The 21,332-nt window shown below is 38.6% G+C and overlaps 2 long non-coding RNA genes across 7 annotated transcripts in view; one reads left to right on the top strand and one right to left on the bottom strand.

Annotated features, from left to right (window-relative positions):
* LOC125337102 overlaps positions 1-21,332 on the bottom strand; it is a 177,660-nt gene that overhangs the window by 11,065 nt on the left and 145,263 nt on the right. For 5 of the 6 annotated variants that reach the window (XR_007207961.1, XR_007207959.1, XR_007207967.1 and 2 more), the window contains 5 exons: positions 19,304-19,398; positions 16,749-16,877; positions 16,142-16,260; positions 12,946-14,798; positions 6,618-6,726 (listed from right to left, as the gene is read on the bottom strand). This is a non-coding gene — a long non-coding RNA (uncharacterized LOC125337102). Of the gene's footprint in view, positions 1-6,617; positions 6,727-12,945; positions 14,799-16,141; positions 16,261-16,748; positions 16,878-18,425; positions 18,472-19,303; positions 19,399-21,332 lie in introns of all 6 variants that reach the window. The other variant, XR_007207963.1, reaches the window with a different exon arrangement.
* The window catches only part of LOC125337122, a 31,139-nt gene continuing 24,252 nt past the window's right edge, over positions 14,446-21,332 (top strand). The window contains exon 1 of the long non-coding RNA XR_007207979.1: positions 14,446-14,522. This is a non-coding gene — a long non-coding RNA (uncharacterized LOC125337122). The remainder of the gene's footprint in view (positions 14,523-21,332) is intronic.

The raw sequence follows: 21,332 nt of genomic DNA, 5'->3' as shown, positions 1-21,332 counted from the left end.
ATTGCACAATGTAGACATGCTAGTAAGCATGCCTACATGCCCTTAGAGGCTTAAATGGAAAAATCTTATGTTCCTTCACAGAGAACCCTTTGCTGAGTTAAAGAGGGTGTTGACAACCTTCAATCGAAACTGCATAAATTCTCATAGGAAGGATAGTAGCTGAAATGTGAGGTCTTGAGGCAGGCAGATGACCTTATAAAATATACTACAGTATCTAAGTTTAGTAAAACAAACACACTATATTTAAGTAGGCTATGGAAATGTAAATATGCTTCAGGACTGGTCCCAAGGACTTTATGTTACAGTAATGTTGCTGTCACATTTTGGATAGATCATTACTGTAGATACTATAATCTAAGGCTAGGAGATAGAATTTAATATGCAGGGTGAAATTTAAACAGAGGATCAAAAGCCCTCTTTCCTCAACAGTATTTTTAAGAATGAACCTCACCTCCACCTTGTAATCCAAAGTAAAAACAAACTTATCTAAAGAGACATTACATGGATGGGCTAGGCCACTCCAATATTTTTAATCATTTGGGATATTTTGCAGGTCAGTCCTTCTAGCAAGGATGAGTCCTTCCATGGTGCCTGTTTGCTTCCCATGATTCTTTGTACCATGCAGTGCTAGAAAGGATAGCACAGGTTTGACAACCACAGTGGCAGACAAAATAAGGATTTCTTGTGTGTTTACAGTTTGTGAAACCTTGATTGTTGTATAATTAACATGCCAGTTACGCTTGGATTTTCAGGTTTAGCAACTGATCTGTTTTTAATGTTTACATTTGGTTTGAGCATCTCTGACAAAGCTCTTGCTATTCATTTGTGTGTATTTGTATTTTGGTTGAAGGTTATATACATATCTATCAAGATGATTGCTTTAGACTGTGCTCTGTCTGCTCCTTCCACCAAACCTGGATTGCTTGCTTTAAGATTAGTCTTGTCAAATTTACTTAAAGTGACCAGACAAATACATACAACCAATTTTGTTATAGGCAAAATTAACTAATGCTCTTTTTCATGGTGAGGTGGTATAATGATTTTATATAGCAGTCAAACTATTTAAATACTAATGCTGTCTTCATGCTGTAATCACCATTCTAGTCAGATGTCATTTTTAGTAGCCTATAGGGAATTCCATCCCTTAATTATTCTTCAATACACAAACCAAGCATTCTTTAATTGGTGTAAATTGAACAGTGTTCCAATGCAAACAAGAAGAGGACAAACTAATCAATGATTCTGTGCATGTCTATTGGAAAGCTATTGCCATTAGATCAAGTAACGAATCCTCAACTCCATTAGCTTTAGAGGAATGATGGGGGAAAAATACTGCTAATGCCGCTTCTGGTTATCAATCAGTAGTGAAAAGTGTGTAGCAAATCCTATAGCAGAACTCCAGCTTTTCTTGAAAATGCTCGTGGAAATTTAAAATATGAAGATGTTCTGACTTCAGAGTCCAGAGTCATATGTCTTTGATGGGGATTTGTCTGGAAACAATGTGTTTTTATTCTCTGCTGCCTCTAGCCATGTGGCTTGTTTTTTATTTTTATTGTTCAAATAAATGATTCTTGAATGATAACATAACTTTTTTTAACTTGTCAGGAAATTTTGGGTGAATTTTCTATCTCTCTCACACTGTGCTCCATACATTCATATGTATTCACTACTGCAGCATGACATAAATTGGTTGGCTCTCCCGTCTCTTTTTTTAATACAATCTGAAATAAAGGTGCTGTATTTAAGAAACAGATGAAAAATCCTTCTCATAAATGAGTCATACTCACTTTTCATTCTTGTCTCTTTTTATCAGTTCTCTAAAACTGATTATTTATCTCTGGAGAGGGAGGGAAAAAAAAGTAAAAGGCCCATTACAAACCCCTGGCCCAGATCTGCCAGTCTTAGAGTTTTAGTTAGTGTGGAAAGTGAAACTCCTCTGGAAAGAGATATACTGGCTATGGTTGTTCACTTTTTAATCTATTTGTTTTTGATATAATATGCTATTTACTGTTTAAGGACCTTTCATGTTGGTTTAAATTGAAGTTTTTAAAACGAGTCTAGCATAAAAAGCTCTAAGTGACATAGGCTGAGCAGAGAAATACAGCATCTTCTACAGACAGCCTTTGTTCACCACATTACAGTTAAAAGAAGTGTAGAGCAGGCTTGGTAGATAACCTGCCTTCTTAAAACAAGAGGGCTTCTAATTTCCACACATCCTAATCACAGTCACATTACTTCGCTCTCTGTACCAGACCCCTCAGGGCTGGCTCTAGGTTTTGCTGTGAAGTCACATGTGTGGGGCCTGAGGCGTTTTTCCACTTTACTTTTTTCTTTTTTAATCCTTTTGCCGGTTGGGACTCTCTAACTGGCTCTGTTGTCATGGGTGGCTGACTAGGGTGGTAAGGAAGAGAGCAGCACACGTAATCACTCTCAAGGTTTCATACTTATTTTTTTCTTATGAGAGTGAATGAAGATGCTGCAATATGTGTTTTCTGAGGAAAAGGAAGCTGCTCCCCCCACATCCTTTCCCAGACCAGTGTGTGATTTCCAGGTAATGAATCCCGCTCTGTTTCCCTGCTTTTTCCTTTGCTGGTTGGCTCTTGTGTATGGTTGTACTATTCCTCAAAAAATTAAAGTGTGCCATCTGGCTTAAGGTATCTTTCTTCTTTCTGTTACTCTTCAACATCTTCTGTGGTAGCTGTTACAGGATGTTGATGCCAGCAAGTGGTTATGACACTTGAAGTGGGGATTTTGGAGTGCTGAAGAGGCTTTTCAAGAGTAATAAACTCCTCACTCTGCTGAGAGCATGTTCTGAAAGGCAGTGGGTCCTTTGGAGTCTGTATCTGCTTCCTTGGTTTGAAGATTTGGCCCCTGAAACAAAGGGATGCCAAATGTCCGGGGCCCAAGCAGATGGGAGACACTCAAAGACAGATTGAGGGGCAGCTGCAGGGTGCAGAGGGGACACATGCTTTGAGATGACACCAGGGAGTCTAGAGTACGACTCTACTTTGTTTTAAAAAATAAAGGCCTTTTACAGTGCCGTACTATGTATCCTATATTACAAAGGGAAAACTTTATCTAAGCAGAATGTTAGATAAGATGTTTCTTTAAAAATTTCAAGTTAAACTTTGCATTTTTTGGTAAATCTTGTGAGTTTCACTTATTTAAAAAAGACAGTTGTACCACTATTTTCATATACATGAACAAGCCTTACTGGAGTTGAAATACAAAAGAAAAGAATCAGGCCAACTTCAAAACTATGCTTGGGATCCAAATGACACCACTGGGAGGATTTAGCATAGTAAGTTTACCTGAAGTTGGAAACTGTGTTTGCAGTTGTATGCCAAATGTGGTTTAGGCTATAGGCTTTCGTATAGGCTAAGATTTGTCATCTGATATTCATGCAAAACAGAGGAAGACATTTTTATTTTGGTTTATTTTTCAAAAAAAAGCCAGCCCCAGATTGTTGGGAAAGCGTCAGTAGAATAATTTCTTAATCACTTTTATGTTCTTAGGCATATCTGGTCTTCAAAGTCCATATTAAAACTCCCCACTGATTTCCTTGGGATTATGCCCCTCAGAATGGATGACAGGAGAAACAAATACTCATCGGGCCTCAGCCATTGCCTGGCAATCCCAAGGGAAATGCCCCTCTGATCCCCACAAGGCAATCCTCAGACACCATTTTACAGGATAGGGAAAATCCCTTCTTTCTCAAGGATGACAGAAAGAGAGAAAGACAGACCGTGCGAGGTGGGATGTGCGGCTCCCTGTTTGAGACAAAGAGAAAACACTAGCACACGAGCAGCCAAGGGAAGGGAAGCCAGCAGAAGGCTTTTGTGAAAGGTTAGGATATTTAGTATGATGCTTCAATGTAAACAGATATAAATGTGTTAATAAAATAATGTGAAATATCCTAATTTTAGAGTGTGACAATATTTCAAAATTCTTTTTACCTTGTTACATACTTTAACACTTATGAGGGTGACTCCAGAGGTCATTCTGATTTGAAAGATTTATGTTTTAAATAACATGAGACATTTGTTTGCTTTTTTAAAATTTAAGAGTGAAGTGAATGTTATATAGGTGTGACTCTTAGGGATTGTGCTATGCAGGGACAGGAGCTGGACTCAGTGATCATTGTGGGTCTCTTCCAACTCAGCATATTCTGTGACTCTGTGGTTCTACGATATTTTTTTTGTCAAATATACAGATACTACCTGAAAGAAATAATATTCTCACTCATACTTGTATTATACAAGTTGTATACTGTGCATTTTTGCCAAATTGCTATTATATCAAATTGTTATTAATATTGGAACAGAGCTTGAGATTCCCTTGCCTTGTACTTCTCTGTTTGGTCACAGTTGTAGTGACTCTGCTTCTAAAAGCTGTTGAATATACTTGAAATATAATGATAAAGTTATGTCATACTGACTTGCTTTATTTCACAGTATTTAAGCCAGTTTATTCATCACTGAAAGCTTTTTTGTTTTGTTTTGTTTTGTTTTGTTATTTTATTGAGCTCACCTTTGGTCATGCAAACCATTCTATCTGTCCTGCTTCAGCAAATAAGTCCTATTTGCAATTGCTCTCACTCATAATGGCAGCTGTGCTGGGAATTCATAGTATGTTTCTTGCCCTAGATTAATTTAAAAGTTTATTTTATACTATCACAAAAGCAAAAGTTCCATCAACTTCTTAAAATCACTTAAAAATATCAGTGTAATAACTGCTAAGGAATTGCTTTCAGCTAAAAACTATATTCACATTACTTCGGAAAGTAGTTTGTGCAGCCTGTTCTCAGAGGTCTTCAGTGCAGGGGACTCCAGACTCTCCATAAACAATCATTTTCACAGCTTCTATGTCTTCACTGTGAGAAAATTTTTGCCAACATTTGACCTGACTCTCCTTTGTTTCAATGTAATACTGTCACTTTCTGTCATCTGGCTGTAGTCTTGAAATACAAACTCTTCCCTGCCTCTTCCCAGAAGGCTTTTAACATTTGAAGCCTTTGGTTTTTATGTCCACTCATTTTCTTTTCCAGATGAAATCACCCCCGTTCAGATTTCCTTGCAGGTGACATTTCCCAAATTTCTGATCATTCCCATTCCTCTCCTTTGGACACTTTTGAAGGCAGCTGTATCTTTTTTGAAAAGTGGTTCTTCAATGGGGGTCCCTGCCAGTGTACAGCTGAGCAGCATGATCACTGCTTTATCTTACAAGAAATCGTCTGTCTGCTCAGCTCCCAACAGCTCAGCCCTCTCCTACCCCAATATAATTCTGATTTTCTTTCCCACAGCTCTAGGGGGAGAGAGAGAGAGAGAGAGAGATTCTCCCTCATTCAAAATCAAGCTTCAGTCTTGTGTTGCCTGCTCCTACCTAGTGGAACCTTCAAAGTCCTTCAGGAGCTGCTTAAGAGAGAAAGAGGGTCCTGGATGTTATCCTTCAGAGGAGAATGGAAACCAAGCTTTTTTTATGTACATGTGACACATTTGACCTCATGAAATTCTCCTCTTTCTCTCCCTGTTTTCCTTCCAAAATGAAAATCCTCTAAAAATGCAATGTTTAGTTTTATTTTTTTTCTGTTTTTTCTCATGAAATTATTTGCATTACTAATTTAAGTGAATGTGATGTAAAATACCATTTTTAACCAAAAAAACCCCAGAAAAACCAAAACTTGACTTTTTGAAACCATTATTTCTTCTAAAGTGGCTTGCATTGTTAAGCATTAAAAAGAAGTTGGTTTTTTTCACCTTCAGGTCAGTAAAAATTTTGTAAAAACCCTCATCTAATTTTTGCATGATTGTTCTTCTTGACTTGAAACAATTGAGCAAAATAACTCATAGGAAATTCTAATATAATTCTGCCACCCATGTAAATTCATTCAGATTTTGCATCAGGATAGTTGGTTGGTTTTGTTTATAGCTGCATATTTTTGAATATTTTCTAAAAAATTGCATGATTTTAATCACAGCAAATGTAGACTTAGGTGCCTCACTCCCTTAAAGTCAACAGAAAACTCCCTTGAGCTTCTCTTGGGAAGGGTTGAGCCTTTAATCTGTGTTTGTTTAATAATAAAGTCCCTGAGATAGGCTGGTAGATAGGTTTCTTTGAGCCACACTTGTAGCAATACTAAGTATGGGCTTTTTATGATATACCCTGCTTTCTTAGACTGCTTAAGCAGGTACTACTGACTTTTCCACAACGATCTCCTCCTGACCTTCTGGTTTTTCTTTCTGTTCCTATTTCATAAGGTAGATAAATATTTTGCAGCAGAAATGTGAATATATATATATTTTTTTAAAATGAGTGGTTCATCATTTCTCTTCTGTTTTCTTACTCCATTAGATTCCATCCCACATGATCATTTATAAACAAACATTTACTGTCAATATTTGCTGAAAAAGTCCAAGTCAACCAAGTGAATAAAGCATTAGAAAACATAATTTTGTTTCTTCACTCAGCTAAATCCATTACGAGTTTAACACAAGTAGAAATTAAAGACAAAGGGAGTTTCTTAAAATATGAAGGCCTGTAGCACATTTGCATTTTGAAATTAATTGCTGACCTAATTATTTGTCAGTAGTAGGATAAGTTAATCAAATATAACTTACAGTAAAGCTTCTAAACACCCACAGGATTTTGTCCCCCGGAGTAAATTGTCATAGTGGTCCAGTTTGACAATCCATTCTCACTGTCATCTTGTGACCAAAGGAAGACTATCTGCGAAATGGTACCATATGGAGACACAAGAGAGAATGAAATACTTAGATCTCCTGTACAAAGGCATGATAAGCTAACAGTCACCAGAGGAAGTCAGGAACGACGAAGCTTTGAAAAAAGAAATACCCTGCCTTTCAAATCCATTTAGATTTATTTTTATACTCTCTCCAATTTGGACTAAAATACTCTGATATTAAATATGCATATAAAATAGAAATCAAACGTATTGTGCAATGTTTCATTTCTAGCATATCTGTGGATCTGCATTTCATGCTTAGCATTAGTTTGATGGAAAGGCCGGTATTTATAGACAAGACTAGGACCTTTCCCTCTTCATCTTATGGAAACTGACTGTGTTATCCCCAAAAAATATGTCGCAACCAACCACTTCATGACCTGAGGCTAGGAATGCACAATTTTATTTCAAAACGCGCTCGGAAACAAAATCTGATGAAACGATCAGGTAATGTGACCAATGCATTATTTTCAAAAGGCATACCTAGGCGTTTGAGCTAGAAATACCTCATCAGTAGTAATATGAACTACTTCATCGCTTCTGTTATTACAGTACTGCTTCTCTCCTGTCATCTGCTGGCAATGGCAACCCACCGTAAAGGATGTTTTTCTGATCATTTTGCACTCATTAAATACAGCTGTCACAATAGCGGATGTGAGACTGCATACAAAACTTTTATGCCACGTCAAAATAAAGCAGAAACATTTTAAAAAGATCTGAAACCTTTGAAGCCTTTTCTTGCGAAATATTGAAATATTGCTTTTTGTTGTTGTTGTTTGCGACAATTGAAAATGTTCCACAGCTACATGCATTAAAACTCACTGCAGAACAAAACATCATCCATCAAAATTAAGGAAAAAGGGCAAAAAAATGGAGAAAAAATGAAACCAAACCAAATCTCTCTGAAGCACAAAGTGTTTGGTTTCTGAGAGTCTGAAGTTCTGGTTCATCACCTGATTTCTTGGCCTGAACATTCATTGAGTTTCAAAATCTCTAGGGAGGTGACATTTACTTCTGGACTAGGGATGAAATCTGCCCCATAAAGCTTCCAGCTGAGTGAAAACATCTTCCCCAAGTTCCCCATTCTGAGAAACAGCTCCCTTTCAGGCTAAGCAGCAGTAAATTCTGTGGTTGTTTGACATTATTGCCGTAAAAAAAATACTTAAAAGGTCATAGTGAATGACCCCAAAGCCATTTGGTGACTGGTGTGAACAGAGAATCCCTTATGAGTAGCATGAGTTAATATTCTTGTTTGTATGCAAGTGTGTTCTGAAATACTGTAGCATCCAAGGTGACCTATTGAAGACTTTGGTCACCCTGTAAGAGCTGCAAGAAAGTAGTAATTTGCACCTGTCTTGCACCTCCCAATTTCAGAATTGCATGATCATAAAAGAAAAAAAGTTGTTAACTTTGAAGCATCTCCTTGAGTTGATGGCTACTGAGAAGCAGGTCACTTGAAAAAATACAAATTTTCAAAGATACAGAATTTTCAAATGACACCCAATTGTGGGTAAAATAGCTACTCACATGAACAAAGACAAGATATTGAGAATGTCTGATCTTAAATTTTAATCAAGAGACTTCTTCAAAGTCTGGATGATACAGGTATAAATCAATGACTTTTATTACTTGCAGTTACTCATTTAACAAAAATGTCATGAGATCCATTTCTTTGTAGTAAGTCTGCTCTTTGCTGTAAATCTTCTGCCTTCCTGAATGTACGGACTTGGGCCAGTTATGTGATTTACTTGTTGTGGGCTTTCCATTCCCTTCTAAATTTTTAAATTGAAATTTTTGCCTGTGCAAACAATGATGAGAAAAAATGTGCAAGTGCATGTGCATGTATACATGTATATGTCTAAATGCACCTTTAACACACATCTGAAAAGCGCTTCACGCTCACAGTCCTGTCAGCAGTAGGGTGCATGGAAAGGAGGCCCCTGAAAGCCGTGGCTGGGCTGGAACAGCCCCAAGCTCTCTCATTACCCCTGCAAAGCGCAAGCACATGAGGGCCAAAGGGAGGCAACTTCCAGCATTCGTGTGGTTGGCACCCATGCAATGCAAGTTGCTTTCATTATGAGCTAAGTGTGTCTCCATGAGATATGGTGACACTTAGAACTGTTGTGGGGAGATACTCTCAGCTCCCTCTCTCTCTCTCTCTCTCCCCCCTCCTCTCCCTCTCTCTCTGACTTGCTTCTTCCTGATGCAACTATTTCCTTCTCCTTTTACTTCTCTTCCTGTATACCTCACGTATTGTCCTTTACCTTTGTTGATGGCATCTTTCCTGAGATGAAAGAAAGAAAACTGTGTCCCTGGCTTTGGGAAAAGGAGAAAGCACAAATCTTACTGCAAGATCATATTCTCCTATCAAAGCAGTTTTTGTTAGAACATCATGAAGGCATGACAGAATTTGTGAGTGAGAATACCAACACTGGGAAGAGCATTGTTGAGCTCGTTTGCCATTACTGCCTACCATAAACATTCCTGGCTCATCCAGTCCCATTCCCCAGATGAAGAGGGAAAGGTCCTTCAATTCATCTGATGACCCAGACAGAGTCAGCTTCCCAGATTGCAGAAAACTTTTTCAGACAGCACTAGACTCCATAAATCTGAATCTCAGGGCACTAATCCCAGCTATGGCTGTAGGGTCAAGTCACTTTGGGACTTGAGTAAATGGGGATAAATCACAGTGGAGTGACCAGTGGAAGGAAATACAGTTAGAAGAAATCTCAACCTGTAGGTTCTGAATGAGTATGAGCAGAAATTAAGGCAAAGATGGAGAATTTGGCATGGAGTGTAGGGAAGAAAGGAGTGAGAGAATTCAAGTAAAGGGCACAAGTAGTGAAAGGGAGATAGAAGAACAGAAGGAAAGCAGAAATATGAAAACTGTGAGAAAGAGAGGGAAGAATGCAGTAGAGGGAAGGACAGCACATGAAGTGGGAAAAACTTTATGGGGAAAGTTGAGAAAAAGGGAGGATAAAACCCACGTGAAACACCCACAAGCAATGTATTGTGTGTAGCTACACCTTTTCACCAGCCCAGAGTTCACTTTCTCTCTCAACATCAGAGTCCTCCTGCTGGCCTTGGGCCAGCTGAGATCCCCCCCCACTGCTGCCCTGGCTGCTCCTGGTCCACCCTACTGGGACCTATGTTTCTCACTACTGCCATCCCATACCAAGTCAATACACTCGAGTTCCTGGCCAACTCCTGTCTTATGGCTTTCAAAACTAATTTTCAGACTGGACTCTAATCTCAAAATCTGCCCGACAGGGCACGGTATAATCCCAGCTCTATTTTAAAGGTCAAGTCCTGTAGGTTTTGCTTGGTTTTGACTCATTCAGACCTTCCAGTGATTTCAAAAGCTGCTGACCTAGATAAGGGAGGGCAGAACTGGGGCCGCAGTCAGATTTCCAGTATAAAAAGTGACTTATTTTCAGATGGCTTGACTGTACCTGCCGTAAGGTTTCACTGTTCTATCTCTCTTACTGAAATACATGGAAGGTTCTGTACATCAAATACATAAAAGATTTGACTTCTAATTCCTACCATGTATTTTGGTAAGAGGAATTAAATGTCAAAACACAAAAGCAATTATACACTTAATGGTAAAAAACATATAATCAAGTCATTTTTTTTATTTTCAAATTGCGGGGATTGAAATAAAAGGGCAAGAGGTCTTACTTTGACATTATAGGAGATGGAAAGGCACATTTGTATCCTTTTGTACCTTTTACAAAATGAATATGCCAGTAATCAGACCCATTCATTTTGAAAAGGAGATTGTGCTTTAGATCTATGACATATTTGCGAGGGTGTTGAGAAAGTATCTAAGTAAAATGTGCCATAGGAAATCAGCTCTGGGGAAATGCAGCTATTCTTCATGATGATATACAACTAGTTTGGCATAACACTTGGGGTGAAACAAAGTCTGCTGGTATGGGCGAGTCATCGCTCTGTGTTTAACCAATCATTACTACAGCAAGGTAGGCAAAATTTCCTAGCTTGGGAAGAGTCCAAGCTTCAAATTGCTGGAGGCTGAAACAGTGATCTGGGACACTCTGCTATGAGGTTACCAGCTTCTCCTCTTCAGAAGGCAGCTGCCAGTGGCCACCATTGGAGTCTAAGGCACAGCTCTGTTTTTTAGCTCTGCCTTTGTCAGGTTAATTTTTACGTCCTTTTCCTCTGTGTACCTAGCAAACTTAAAGGGGGATGAAAGTGGAGCACCTGCTGGTGCCTCTATTTCTATGATATTTGAAGCTAGTGGCTAATTGCTGGTGTATCTGTACAGTCCCTAACACAGTGAACCACTGCTCCTATTGCTAGGCTGGTAGGCACCTCTACAGTAGTGAGCTGGTCCTCCAGACTGGGCACAAGGACAGGGTGCATCACAGCACTCTCTAGCCTGAGTAGGTGCCTCTCCTTCCCAGAGGCTGGGGACGACTGATGCACATTTACAGCCCAATCTGTCACTTCTCTGTTGCAAGACCCTCTGTAGCTGAGACAGACTAGAGGTGCGGAAATGGACTCCTGTGAGTTTAGCGGCAACAGAGTGCTAAAATGTCTCTTTTCCACTTCTACAGAAGTTTATGAGGGAATAGAAGTCCTACTAGTGATAAATATCACTACATTACTGCGATACAGCAATTGCTTATACTCAGCATCAATCTTTGTGAACCATTAAACCAAATTCCTTTTTAACACTACAAAATCTATGAACATATCCTGTTAAAAACATAACAGATGTAAAGTGTGGGATCATTCCTCTGTCCCACAGACTAGTGTATCCATATTGTTCCAAATTCTCAGGTCTGATTCCTGCTTATGATGATAGTGCATTTGTGAAGCTGTGCAAAACCACTAAAAATTAATATGAATGTGCCCGCCATGTAGGTAAAGATATACAGCTAAGTGGCTCTGGCATGAGCTAGATGAAAACCCCAAAAGGACAAATTTGAAAACATGACTTAAAATGCTCCAGAAATGAAATTCAAGCTGAATTACCAATCAGAACACAGTTTTGTCATTCTAAATGGGAAATATTTCTTTGGAACATGGTGATTCCCTCTATACATAGATAATTGGCACTCTGCTCAAAGCTTATCCAGGTAGCCAAGTTACAGGAAAGATTTCCCTTCAATGGATTTACATCAGCAATCTGTCCCAGACAAAATGTAAGTTTTTTACTATGGAGCTGGGCCAATTACTTTAATGTAGCTCTAATTATCAACTTCTAAAATTAATTTTGGCATCTATTTTTTTGTGTAGAAATACATATGTGTTTTCTTGATGACTCTCTTATAAAGGTACCAAAAAGATTAAAAACCTGATCCCAACAAAAAACAGGTAAAAAAAATCATTTGAGAAAATATGGAAATACTGCCAGTTCACCTGGAGATCTGCTGCTTCTGCAGGCTGTTTCATGTGTAGAGGTCTTAAAAAACACAAAAAGATTTTAAGAGAATACTTGTATGTATATTTAATGTCTAAGAAATGGCAGAACATGTATTTTATGTGCTAAAGCACTATTATGTATCTATATTTAGCTTTCACTTTAAGTGGGTGTTATCTGCTAATGTATATTTTGGGGACTTTGAAAATCTAATGTTTAACTGTGGTATTTTTCACTTTCTGTAAAGAGTGGGCTTTTGATAACAAAAGAGGAAAAAAAACCCCAACCTGCTAAATGGTACTTACTAAGAAATAGGTTTCTCTTTTCCAGGGAGAAGGAAGCATCAAACTTTTAAATCCTACTTGCAGACTTACAATTTTATGGGGGGAAAAAAAGGATCAAAAAAATCCCTTTTTTTACAAAAGTTAATTTCTCTTGAATTTTGAGAACTGAGTTCTATCATGTTGTGTTTCCCCGCAGAGAGAATGCAATGACTGGCATAGGAAGTAGCTGAAAACAAATTTCTTTGATGGACATTTTCTGTCACCCTTTGCCATCACAGCATACATTTTCCTGTCACATAATATACGGTAATTATATGGATTTTCCTCTTTCCAAATCAGAGGAATTCTTCCTTACTTGAACAGAGGGGCCACAGACTACTAGTCAACCTAAAAATCCTGTTAGCATTACATCTCAGCATAAATAAAGAATTTGGATCAGTGCCTTGTTAGATCACCGCTATTTCTAGCTCGCTGAGTAAAAAGAGCATTTTTTGCAGCCTAGTTTGATAAGTAAAAGGTGTCTTTCTCACCTGCGTGCACTCTGAATTGTCACTCTTATTCTTTGTTCCTTTGCATGCGGCTGTTGTCAGCTCCCGAGTCACAGAACCACTTGCAGGAATGGCTCGGGAGAGTTTTGGAAGAAAGGAAAGGGAAAAAAGGAGCCGCATTTTTATTTAACAGGAGAAGGAGAACATAAAGAAAAGAAAGGTGTTCTCAAGAACGTAGCCTGCAGCCTTGTCAGGTAGCATTTCTTCAGATGGTTTTTTTCTCACCCCTTTCCCACCCCAAGATCTCTCTTCATCATTTTTTTAAACATCTCTTCTGGGACAGAGACATGAAAGTGAATTGTGGGTCAAAGGCAAGAATTAGGGGTTGCCAGGTCTGCTTTCTGATGGCTTTACTTTATCTTTGTGTCCAAGCTTTTGCCAGTTAGCAGGTACTGTGGGTTATCCATTCCAGTCACATCATTTTCTGCTTGATGACAAGCATCACACCTTCATCCATCACATTTACATTTCAAACTGCCACACTGCTCTATTGATTAATTATTTAGCAGCTCTTGGCCACTTGTGAGTGTTTCTGCGCTCACGTTTCACAGGGAAGGTCCATTCTTTTTATTTATGTGCAGTTTTGTAAAGCTAAGAAAAAAAAAAGTAAAGCCTTTATCATACACACATGCCCCTAACCCAGGTGTGTGTGCCTGTATCCATGCACACGTGTGTGAATATTTACCTCTGTGTGTGTGTGTGCATACTCCAGTACTATTAGGTGCACACAGGGAGCAGAAGCAGGTAATCTGATCAATAAGCACATGCTCACACTGATAATAGATTTCTGAGTTTTCAGAGCACTGAACAGCAGATCAATGAGACCTTGCAGGTGTGCTGGAGCCAGGAATTGCATCAGCTACATCATGCTCCCTACAGACCGGCAGGGAACACAGACATCGTCCTCTGGGCTTTGTCACTTTGAGCAAAAACAGGTGGAGCATTTTTGCAGGTGCCTGCTAATGGCTGTGTTTCTTCCACATCACAGTCAGGAAAGGGCAACCTCTGAACAACACAGGAGATCCAATTCGACCTAGGGCTCAACTCGCCCCGGAAAATCACTCCATCTGTCTTTTCCTCAGTTCTCCTTTGGTGAAATGCAGAATGAGGATCTAATCCTATAGCTCTTCTGCTTGCTTTATTTTATTTTCAGATAAAAATCCACTGTAAGAATAACATCTATCTGTTCTATCTGAAAATACAGGTTAGCTCAGAAATCTGTGTTTGGAAGAGTGATGTTTGGTCTTGCTTCTGATCCCTGGGGCACTCGTGGGCACTCTGCTTTAGCTGGATGCTTTTCTGACCCATCATCACCCCTCACCCAGCAGTTCCCATGAGAGCAATCTGTAATCCTTTGGTGTCCCAGGTGGTGGTACACTCCAGAGTACCCTCTGATATTCGTAACTGCTTGTCCAAAGATTCATGTCTCTAGAAGGAAGAGCTGCAAGAAGAAAGCAAGATCCGGTATTCCATGATGGGAATAGAAATGTTTTCAATAAAGGCTTTGGAAAAGTCTGATGTTCATGATATCACACACTTCTGTTGAAGCAGAAAATGAGGTAATCTTGAAGTCTAGAATAAATTTAGTATTTGGATCTGTTTTAATGTTTTCTACTGTTTTCATTTTTTACAAGTTTATTGTGGATATAATCCAACAAATATGAACAGAGTGATTCTTTTTCCTTTTATTAATTTTCAATGATTTTTGACTTATGTAAAGCTTATTAAAATCAAAAAAAGTATGTATATTACCTTAATAGATCCTGAATGAGATCCTTGAAGAGCAGGGACTACATGGCTTTTATTACTCCATCTCTTGTATTTCTGTCTTCATCCTTCAAATTGCAAAAGTAAATGTAATACCACTGACTTTTTTTATGGATGGGATTTGTGACAGTATTCAGCTCATTATGTGAATGCTGTTAGGCTAGGGTTGGTCAACATTTTTCTGTCAAAATTACTTGGTTTATAGAAAAGTACATTGGGAACTTGAATAAGGTGAGTATCCTATTTATATTTACAGTAAAATATTACACCACTCAGACAATACAACAAAAACCATCTGCTTGGTCTCTTAGTGTTGCTAGTACACTATTTAGCACACAGAGAATAACTGACTGAGTCCCTTCTATTGAAAGTATTGAAATAAAAAAATGGAGTAAGCCTTAGTCCTGACCTATGGTGGAGGATTTGGTTGTTTGGTGAAATATAATCCCCATCTCTGACTGCAGTTAAAGGAAATATTTAATGTTTAATTTTTGCCATTACTTTGCCTCTGTTTGCTTCTCTTCCTGCCTCACTCAGTCCCTTTCTGTCTCTATTCTAACAGAAACTCCTGTGAAGTGCAAATTAATCTACCTGTATTTTTTCAGCTCTTTGCAGAACTCCTCCACCTCTGGCATTTAAAGTAAGCACTTGATGCTGGCAATCCAGACATCCCCCATACCTTCTGCAAGGTAGCAGTCTTGTATAGCACCAAAACCACCAAAACTAGTGCCTGGCAAAGAAGACCACTGAATCCCTGCTAGTGAGGGATTCTCATGTTTTTGTTGCTCTGGTATATAAGGGAGGAAGGGAATGTAGCATGTATGTCCACGGAGGGAAACACAGCAATGGATGGTCTTATCTGTGAGAAGTCCTGACCTACCAATTTCCAGTGTACTATGAATATTCAGAGAAAAAACTTTTAATTTCTGCCTGTTGCCCCAAGTGATTTACACTGATATAACTTCTGCATGTGAAATGTCATTGTAGCAGTATCAAGTTATAATAATAATAATAATTAAAACTTCAAGTAATTTGAAAATCAATGCTTTATGGTTAAACAAAGGTGACGATATCTATTACCTCTACAGTAAACAAAGTGTCTTATAATGTAAAGTGCAAAAAATGAAGGACAGAATTTGAGCTTTTAACTTATACAGCAGGGTGGTTTCTCTTACATGAGTAACTCCAACAAGAAAACAACAAAACTGTGCCAACACTCGATAAGATCAAAGACATTGTTATCTAGATTTCTCTGTAGTACTGTTCCACTGTAAAGACCCAAAATTAAAAGAAGACAAATGAAGTTCTTTCTCTAATATAGTGACAATGTACTGATGTGCCTTTTAATTTTTTCCCCCTTTGCTTCTTTGAAATAACCCTTCTCTGTAGAATAACAGTCTCTCTTACATACCTATTCACTCATCGATCCTAAAACTATCTGATACAGTGATGATATGGCAGCAAAGCTCTTCACACGTTTTCTTGTTTTGCTTGCTTCATCTCTTCACATCCACAGTTAACAGGCTTGCTCTGTATAAAAAGAATAAACACAGTAATTGCTTTGCCATAGGTGTGTTTAATTTGTATTGTCACAAATAAAAAGGAAAAATAGCACTTCATCTTTTTTTGGCTTAATGAGATCAGGAAAGTATTTTCATAATTGAAAACAAAGAGTCTTTTAAATAAGAGTCTTGTATTAGAAAGTGACAATAATATAAAACAGACACCTTCCAGTGAACTCTTCTCTAAAATGCCAAACATGATAACAAAAAAACCAATTAGGTTATGAGTGGACTTGTTATAGATTAAAATACATAAACAAAATTCTGAATATTTTACAGGATTACACAGCCTCTAAATCTTATTTATACAATTTCTAACTGCATAAATACTAGCCAGCAATTCCTGCTTTTGCCACTAATGAGACAGGTCCCAAGTAATTATATGAAAGACACAAAAAATCCAACTAGAACAACAGGTAGTTCTTCATATTATCTATGAATAGAGCATTACTTTACCATTTTGAGGAGTAAGTATTCGGCTATTGCTGAGAAGGTGCTCAATTGCATCTTCAAATTTAGCGGGTTTCCACTTGATGACTAGAGTTCATTAAAGATGAACATCCACATCTTATTGTCAATCCTTTTCTGCAAAAGAATTATTGTTAATCAATTTTGATATAAAGGTCAGAGAAGAAGAATGCTACGTCTTCTGCCCAAGCCTGGTCATTCAGTCAACAGAGAGAGCCAGTACAGTATTTTCCAGAGGAATTAAAAAGACAGACAAATAAACAACCAAGCAAACCATGAAATGGCAAGTCATAGATCAAGCTAATAGTGCAGTGCTGCTGTCCATGGAGCATTCCTGCCTGACTTCCCAGCACATGGAGCATTTGCTCTTACTTTATTAGTCAAGCAGGACTCACTTCTGCCCTCCCAGTACACCCAGAAGTCCCAGAAATACAGCGATGGTTCCACCTGTTATGGTAATAGTATTAACAACTATTCTTTTCAGTCAAGGAACCCTATTTATCAGATGGTCACCTGTAGCAGAAAATCCCATAGGTTGACCACATGCAGCACAACTGATTTCTTTTTATTTCCTCTAAATTTACTGTCTTATACTATTTAACTACACTGACGGCCCTCTTGTTCATAAGTAATGTGACAGGAATAAAAGGAGGTCATGACTCATGGTTTAATTAATCACTCCTAATTAATCACACCTTCAGGAGCCTCAAGTAGGTACAATATTGAGAAACAGCCTTCCTTGCTGTGCCTTTTACATATAACATTGATCCAGAGAAAAGGGAGAGTACTCCTGTCCCTCAGGGGTGTAACTCTCAGCCATTGCTATGCTGGAGAATTACTGCAGGATTGAACAGCGAAACATCTTTGGGAGGCAACCACCTCACAAGACTACACATTTCTAGTGCATTGCTGTCTTTTCTATAGAAATGATTGAAAAGCATGCAGAAGTCACTGACACATAGGTGCACAAAACCAGCTGTTTGCACCCAGTCTATCTTAATATTAATCTGGCTGGAATGGATAAACAAAACCACGCCACAGCTTGTGGGATGAGCTCATAGTAGGTAACTGCTCTGTACCTGCACAACATGAAAAAAAAATTATCTTATGTTTCTCATTTTTTCCTGATGAATAAATCTTAAATTGTTTCCAAAAGTATGGCATGCCTTCACAGAGGGGGAACACCCTGATTCAGAGCATTGTGTCTAAGGTGGTCTCTTCAAGGTGACAGTGACAAGCCTGACTCTTCTGTCAGGAGACAGACCTGGGGTATCCTCATACATGAAACACTGCCTAAACCGTTATTAGGCTGTTAGGTAAAACATTAGTTTACGGCATCACTGCTGTGACTATGATAATGCTGCAAAAGACACGAACAGGGTTATTGATTTATTTGAATCAAATATTGTTAGCATCAGCCAGAGGAGAGGACCCCAGGTCTCAAACTGGCTAGGGGCCACTTTGCTGAAAAGGACTATGATTACAGATAAGTGCTGGAGCTGGAGCATGAACCTTGTGTTCAATACTTTCCATGTCCATCCATTTTTCTTCCCCCTCTGAAATTTCTGCCTTTCCCTCCGGAGAATACAAAAGACAACAAACACCACAGAAGAAAACACAGTCACTTCTGCAAAATGGTGCTTAAAACAATGTGCAGTGCCATACCTAGACCTGCAGGGAGCTGGCCATTAGGGTTTCTTTCGATGACCCTCTTCGGGGACAAAGAAAGCGAGACTGGTTACAAGGGGTGCACAGTGCACAGATGCAAGTTCCACTTCCCTTGGTTTACCTCTCTCTAGAAAACAGGAAGTCCTGGAAGGAGGAAAGTACTCTAGACCCTACTGACTTTAGATGTCATTGCTTCAACTTCATGAGAAGGGAGACACCCTGAAGTCCAGTATTCTGGTGGCATGTGAGACCTTTTCCTCCTCAGCTGGAACAGTGACTGAGCTGTGAGCTGAATTTCACACTCAACGCAGCAATCTAATAAGATAGTGCCTTGATGTTTGGTGGTTATCTTGATTTGGTAGTGCAGTGGAAAACATTTTGTACTTAATTTCACATGGCACACTGATGTGAAAAGTCCTGTAGCAGCGGTAGCAACTGCATACCGATTTTAGGCTAAGGATTAGCTGCCTTTAAAAAGGTTGCCCTCACTAGATTGAGAACTGATTGCAATACCTTCTTGTCTCTTCTTTACCTCAATCAATAATTTTTAGGGTTCAAAATAATCAGAGTGCAATAATTCCTCCACAGGAACAGTCATGCAGTGGTGCATTACATATTCCAATCTGCATAAGTGTGAAAGAATAAAGGCAAATTTTGAACAAAACCTGCTATACTGAGGCAAAATTTGTGTTTCTGCAGCTGACAGGTATGTGTCTTTACTGCCTTGCAAAGTTTAATACTTAATGGGAATAAGCTTTGGTAACACAACAGATGTAAAAATCAGACAAACCAGCTGAAAGCTCAGCTATATGTGTCCTATGTGTGCCTTTAAATACTATTAAAATTGAATTTGACTAGACTTGCTCAAATCAGACCTGTTATCAACAACACATTGTCTCAGGGGACCAACATTTGTCCAGTTAGGGCTTCCTTCATTAATCGTCCAGCATCAAGCAAGCCAAATCCAAATCTGTGGAGAAAAAGCAATTAGATATTTTAAGCAGTGATAAGAACACCACAAATAATCAATTTCTATGGCATTAACAGCTACCTGGCCCAGAAAAAGTCTATAAAAGCTAGAATTTATTGCAGAACACCAGACAGCTTACAGAGCATTGATTCTTAGTAGTATGCATAGATTGCTGGATTTAAAGAGAAATCCCTAATGGTTTTTACCTTTAATTTTTTTCCTTTTAAAGGGAAAACAAGGATAAGGTGTTCATAAGGCCAAACTGCAGCAAAAGAAATGCCTAAGGACTGTTAAACAGAGTTTGTTTATCTTGCAGATGAACAGAATACTGCCACACTGTTTGATGGCAATTATATGTAATCTAATGCAAAAACTTCATAAGTGGTGAGATGCTAAATACAGTTATAATATTCTGTGGTTAGAAAAAGACATTAATTTGGCTTATTTTTAAAACATCTATTGTACCTGAGATGCCAACAGGCTAGAAATCATTTTTGCATTTGTTCTTCTTGTGAATCTTTAGGCTTTAAAGCCTTCTATTCTTCCCTAGCAATCTCATACTGGATTATTTTATTCTGCATTAACCTTTGTAATATGTAACTACTTATAAAAGGAAAACAAAATGTAGTGCAGAACCCAGCAGGCAGAACATCATTGTCTGGAGTGGACAACAAAGTTTTGAAACCTATTTAGTCTTAATATTCCCAAAACCTGATTTTTGTTATGTAGATGTTATAATTGATCTTTAAACGTGAACCAAACCATATCTGAACTCAGATTTCTAGATCAACAGGCTGAGAAGTCAAAAGGGACTTTGGTAATCATCTTGTCTGTCCCCCTGTATATATGCACTAGAATCTTTCCCAAGAAACTAGATTAAACAATGTCTTTCAGAAAGATGTCTAATCTCATTTTAAAGACTCCAAGCTATGGTGAGTCCACCTCCTCCCTGGGTAAGCTCTTCCAATGTTTAATTACCCTTACTGCTAGGAGACGGTGTCTTATTTCAAGGTTGAATTTGTCTAACAGCATTCAAATACTGAAAATGCAGGGTGTTTGAGAGAGAGCAAATATAAGTGACATGATACACTTTATACTAATCCTAAATCAAAAGATTATGGAAATATTGAAAACATGACAACTAAAGCCCTGTTTTGGCAAACATTTATGCAAGGGGGTATCTGTCTGCATAGGAAATGGTTTTCTTTCAATTCTGCAAGCTTACACATGTGTAAAGTTATGCCAGGGCTTCAAGCACAATTCAAAAAGAGGCATCTGGAGTGACTTTTGCTGAAAAAAATATTAGGCATTAACTAATAAATACAACTTCCCTCCATTTCTGCCCCATTCTAAGCAGCCTTTGTGGCTGCTTATAACTACTAGAAGAAAAAGTGAGAAAACTTCCCATTGCAGAAATGTGATTGCTGCCATAGGGGGATGACTGCTGAAATCCAAACACAACCCAAGAGGGGAAAGAAAAAAAAAAGGAATGAAAAAAAAAAAGGAGAGTTGTCAAGATAATTAAAACTTTGCAACAATTCAGTAGTGGTGCTGATAAAAACAGCACTGCTGGCTGAATGCAAATAAGATGGTAAAGGCCCTGTTTGGATTATGGTAATTACTCAGTCTGAAGTTAGCTTCAGCCACACACACATATGAACACACACATACACACACAGCAGTGGAGTGGAACCTGACAACCATACTTGGCGTGTGATCATAAAATTCCCTGGCACGCTCTCAGGATGCCATGTGGAGCTATTTGTACAGTTAGGTACGGGACTCTGCAGCGCAGGAAATACCAGCGGAAGCACGGCTGACCCGCCTGGCCTTCAGCGAGAGCCTGCCCCCCCTGCTTATCGCTGGCATGCATTCAAAAGTGATCTCTGGAGAAGGCAAATCAATCGAACACATGTTTGGTCTAAAAATGTCAT

This window comes from Corvus hawaiiensis, chromosome 2, assembly GCF_020740725.1.
Source record: "Corvus hawaiiensis isolate bCorHaw1 chromosome 2, bCorHaw1.pri.cur, whole genome shotgun sequence".
In the NCBI taxonomy this organism is placed as follows: domain Eukaryota; kingdom Metazoa; phylum Chordata; class Aves; order Passeriformes; family Corvidae; genus Corvus; species Corvus hawaiiensis.
The sequence above is the reverse complement of the archived record's forward strand: the minus strand, read 5'-3'. Positions and strand labels throughout refer to the sequence as shown.